The sequence below is a fragment of the Lipophrys pholis genome (genome assembly GCF_963383615.2).
Source record: "Lipophrys pholis genome assembly, chromosome: 12".
NCBI lineage: Eukaryota > Metazoa > Chordata > Actinopteri > Blenniiformes > Blenniidae > Lipophrys > Lipophrys pholis.
The window spans coordinates 4,316,921-4,322,479 of NC_137641.1; the positions used below are offsets into that span (position 1 = coordinate 4,316,921).

Genomic DNA, 5,559 nt, shown 5'->3' on the forward strand with positions numbered 1-5,559 from the left:
CAATAGTATTGTATGATGTTACGTCGTGCAAGACCGTCCCGCTTTTTGGGAAGTTGTAGAATAATTTTTTGATGCAAGGAGTCTGGTTCAACCACAAACATTATATTATTGTCTGATCTGTTAAAAAAAAGATTTTCTTATAAAAATTGGAATGTGTTGGAACAAATAAAGAAATTTAGGGAGAATCACCATCTTTACCAAGTTACCAGTTAGAGAGAGGGGGAGGGAAGACCAGCGGGACATAGCCACAGTCATGCCGGTAACGCATTAATTAATAACACGTTACTCTGTCATTAAAATGTTGCATAGAGCAGGTTGTGCAAACAAATAAATACTATTGCTCTATTGAAAACAGATAAATAGTGCAACAATAGACTAAACTATGTACTAATAAATACCAGTAATAGTACAAATCTGATAATAAAACCATGAGTCAGATATAAATACAACAAAGAATGAAGGTCAAAGGTTAAATCTGTATCAGCAGGAGGCCAGGCAGTGATCAGAACTCAGTTTCTGGTAAAACCAGTTGTCCTTTTTATGTTGAGATTGAGGGGGGCATGTTGTTGGCAGCTGCTGAAAGTAACTATAAGATTACTTGTAATCTAACTTAGTTACTTTTAAAAACAAGTAATCAGTAAGGTAACTAAGTTACTTTTTCAAGGAATAACTAGTAATCAGTAATTGGATTACTTTTTCAAGGTAACTGAGTGAGTTGTGACGCCAGCTTATGCGCCGCGAGAGCTAACAGTTAAGAATCCAAATGAATGAGGTTGATTATTTACTGGTGTATAAATTTAAAACTCTGACTTTAGAGGAGAAACTGGAGGTAAAGTGAGTGTAAGGTCATAATAAAATCTGTGTAAGAATCTCACTTGTAAATCAATATGCTGCTCGTCTAGTGGAGGAATTCTTTCCTTGCAATCAGTAGGCCCGTGTTCAACTCCCCACCGAGACACAGTTTAGTTTATTAAATGATTTAATCAGAGGCTATTCCCCGTGTTAAACCTTTTCACAAGATGGGATCCTACAGTATATGGTTGTCATGAAGATGTTGGAGCTCAAAACTTCTGCACAAACTTTAGTTTGGTATGAAGTGGTGTTGAACTCTGCGCTCAGTAGACCTGTGTGTGTGTGTGTGTGTGTGTGTGTGTGTGTGTGTGTGTGTGTGTGTGCGTGTGTGCGTGTGTGCGTGTGTGCGTGTGTGTGTGTGTTCAGTGAAGTGTATCAGTGTGCAGCAGTCAGTTTCTGTTCAGTCTGACTGAGGGAGGTTTTTGTACGACGGTTTTTCACTGTGTGAACACATACTGACTGTTGATTACATGAAAACTCTGACAGTAATAAACTGCAGCATCTTCAGCTTGAACTCCACTGATGGTCAGAGTGAAGTCAGAGTTTGATCCACTGCCTGTAAAACGATCTGGAGTCCCTGATGCTCGAGTGTTGGTCAAGTAAATGAACAATTTAGGAGGTTGTCCATCTCTCTGTTGGTACCAGGCTAAATAGTGACCAGCACTATCAACATAAACATTCTGACTGGTCCTACATGTGATGGTGACGGAGGCTCCCAGAGCAGAGCTGACTGCTGCAGGCTGAGTCACTGTGACCTGGCCTCTGGACTCTGAGGAAACACAGACAGAAACATCAAGCAGCCTCATGGTTTTGTGGGCTTCATTTCAGAGGGACGGATGTTGACAGAGGAGAGGAGTTTGATTCTCTGGACTTTACCTGTGAAGCAGCAGCAGAGGAGAGTCCAGATGAGGACGCAGATCACACTCATGTTTCTGATGAGGAGGATTTCTCTGTCTTCTGTTGTCATGAAGGACGGCTGTCAGTCATCCAGTCTTCAACTGTCAGGACTATAAACTCTCCCAGAGCACTGGAGCATGGTGCTGCTGATGCAAAGTGGCTCTATGGAAATGTTCTGACTGACTCCAACAGGGACCTGGATCACTTTCATCTCTCACTTTCACTCTGGATTCAAACTTTAATGACAATATTAAGGAATTGAACTGAATAATTAAAGATACGTCTGTAGTTTTTACTTTTTAAAAATTTCCTATTTTTGCTGCCAAATCTATTTAGGAATAAATTCCAAAAGATATTATTGAATAAATAGAAAATAATCTTTAAAACAATCTCTATAAATATATGTATTTCAAGTAGACATTGCAGATGAAAGAACTGTTCTCTTGTGTTCCGTTAGGATCAGGTGGTAAAAGTTGTTTTGGTGAGTTTGTTGGTTTCAGAATCAGAGAGTGGCGTCTCTCTACAGTCAGAGGTTTTTGTACAGCGGCTCAATGAGTTTGTATCACTGTGGTACACGTTCGGTGGAGGAACCAGACTGGATGTTGGAAGTAAGTTTATTCTCCTTTTAATACTTTCAACTAAATAATACAAATTCATACATTAAACCTTGTTTTGAATGATTTGAGATTAGAAAGATGTTTTTTTTCTTAATAATTATTGTAGTGATCAAGTTTTAATCTCCATTGATTTCATGTAGTTTAGCTCAGCTCTGTTTCACTTTAATTTGATCACAGGGAAAAGTTATTAGTTTTAAATTTACACCGGATTAAAATCTCATTAGGATTAAATGACAAAACCAAAGATCTTGTCAGTCTTTAAATGTGCTCAGTTAGAGCCTGATGGCTGTGGAACACACTGTTTTAACTCTACCAGTCTCATGTTGAAGCTGTTTTTACACTGACCTGTGTATTTAGGGACATTTCTGGTGCACTGGTCTGTCTTTGGGCTGAGTTTTAGTTGACATGTCCACTGTTTGAAATGTGTTTGTGTTGGAATGTGTGCAGGTTTTATTCTTCTTGTTTTATTGAGTGTCTCTTCATCACAGCTGGATTTATTCTTGGTTCTATAGAATGTTTCCCAATTCTGTTTCTCTTCTTACTTTAAAATGTATTATTAATATTGTTATTTTACAGTAAAATAGAAATACTGATGATAAATGTTGTAAATTTATCAAATCCTCCAAAGAAGTTATCTTTATTTCCTGTGTATTTCATATTTTGCTCTAAATAATTGAAAATATTATTTTAGATTTGAAGTTCATGTTAAAGTTTCCAGTCATAAGTTGTAAAGTGTAAACTTTCTGATAACGTTGATGCAAATGAAGAGTAAACGTTGAGACATCAGCTTGTGTTCCTTCCTGTGTAGTTTGAGGTATTTCAGGTCAAAGTGTTGGATGATTCTCTCTGTGCTGATGTGCATGAGAGGCTTCTTAAAGGGAAGTGAAACAATGTGTGAGTGAGTGACTGCTGGAGCAGAAAAAGCCTCTGACAGCAACTTCTTCCAGGACCAAATCAGCTGTCTCCCACTAAAGCTGTCCAGGTGTGTGCTGGTTGATTGACAGCTGGGTGCTCCCTGTCCTCTAATTTGATTGGTGTCTCCTAGGTGATACCCGCCCCACCCTGACGGTGCTGCCCCCCTCCAGAGAGGAGCTGCAGCAGGGGAAGGCCACGCTCATGTGCCTGGCCAACGAGGGCTTCCCCTCAGACTGGAGTCTGAGCTGGAAGGTGGAGGACAGCAGCAGCAGCAGCAGCAGCAGCAGCTGGGAGGAGAGCAGGAGCCCCGGGGTGCTGCAGAAGGACGGCCTCTACAGCTGGAGCAGCACCCTGAGGCTCCCTGCAGACCAGTGGAGGAAGGTGGGCTCTGTGACCTGTGAGGCCACCCGGGGCTCCCAGACTCCCCTCAGAGAGACACTGAGGAGAGACCAGTGTTCCCAGTCCTGACCGGACTCACTGGGACTCTCACACTGCTTTTACTCTCACACTGATCTCACCTCTGTCATTCACCCTCTTTCACTTTCTTCTATCATCAAAGCAAACTGACTTCATCAATATTCATCTTCTTTCATCATCATTTTCTTCAAGCTTTGACAAAATAAAGACAGTTTTCACCTCAATCTTTGGTCTTTCATGACTTTTTTACAACAATAAAATAATCATGGCAAAGATGGATGAATGTAAAAATATTATATGAGAGTGTTTATATCCTCACATCCTTATTTATATCTTTCAATAAAAGCTGGAAGTTGAAACATATTTGCATGTCCTATAAATGGTAGGATTAGATTGTAACAGTGGCAGCCTTGCATTTCAGACCTTGGCCTTCACTAGTGCTGGTCTGAGTCAATCCACCCCTCAATCACTTTTTTATGGCTACAAAAACCAGGTCATCATGCAGAGATGCAGTATAAAAAGCCTTTGCATCACAGATAGATACTCGTGTTGCCAGAATAAATACCTTTATGATGAAAAGAATCAAAGTTCAAGTCTCCTTCTGTTTCAGCTTCATAAAAAAAGCCGCTGTTATTCCCAGAATTCCAGGGGGCCGTGGACGGTGACAAACGTTTTTCATGGTTTGAAAATAATATAATGGCGAATCACATAATCCTGAATCCTGCCATGGAACTTGTAGTGAGCACAAGTAAATTGTACCGGACCTCTGTGTGCTTGGAGCCCTGCGGTGCGTTCAATGACCTCTAGGAAACGTCATTCTTGAAAATTGTTTTGACAATAAATCTGCAACCACATCTCTTTATCTTCTCCTTTAGCCATTGTCGGTTGACAAAACCACTATTAAATAAACACACATAATATTGTGAATGCAGCTCGCTCCAGATGCAGTCAGCTGGCGCTGGAGAGTGAACTCTCTGACGAGCCAATCAGAGGGCTTGAATACGCTGACGTCACCCGAGGCCTGCTGGCGGGTCCTGAGTCACCAATATCTATTTGTGTCATAAAAGCCATCGGCACTGGGTTACTTCACCTGATGAAGAGTCACCTACAATATCAAGAAGTTCTGAGGATAAAACCTGCTGTTTATTAAAGGTTTAGACATTTTGAATCTTCCATCATCCATTTTCTCCCTCTAATCCATTTCCGGGTGGTGGAGGTGTCAGTCTGAGCACCGTCACCCAGATCATATTTGTTGGAATAATCTTACGAAAGGTTATCACATTCATTGTACCAACAGTCTTTCTCATCTAATACGACTTGTATTTCTCCACTGTGATCTTTTATGGTTAGGAGGAATGTGGTCTGCAGATGGGAAGTGCCTTGAAATCAGATAAGAGGAACCCTAATAAAAGAAGAGGAGGCGGCAGAGGTTTTTCAGAGCGAGTTGGAGATTGTAACTGAAACACTCTCTGTCCGTTCTCCTCGCGAGTAAAAACCAATCTTAAACTTGTGTGTGTTCTTCCTTGCAGAATTAATAAATGTTCAGAGGTTGGACCTGACAATATTGCACCAATTAAGAACCTTCCTGCAGGTGGTGAGCCCACGTGAAGGTGGTGTCCGGTGTGAGACACCACCTTCAGGAAGGTTCTTAATCGGTGCAATGTGATCTGGGTGACGGTGTTTGCCACCCGGATAAGTGAGAGAGGAATTATATAGTGTGTAAAACTAAAATCATGCTCAAATTCATTGTAAAAGTGTAATTGCATATTTTCATTACAAAATAAAGACATAGAATTTATAGTTGATTTAACAATTCTAGTTGGAAAATTTCACAATTTCACAATGCAGATTAGCAAAGGTA

General features: G+C 40.6%; 1 gene segment (V, D, J or C); it reads left to right on the top strand.

The window, feature by feature from the left end:
• Positions 1–253: 253 nt before the first annotated feature.
• Positions 254–3,921, top strand: LOC308117881 (Ig kappa-b4 chain C region-like). The segment is given in 3 exons: positions 254–259; positions 2,276–2,357; positions 3,412–3,921.
• The last annotated feature ends 1,638 nt before the right edge of the window (positions 3,922–5,559 follow it).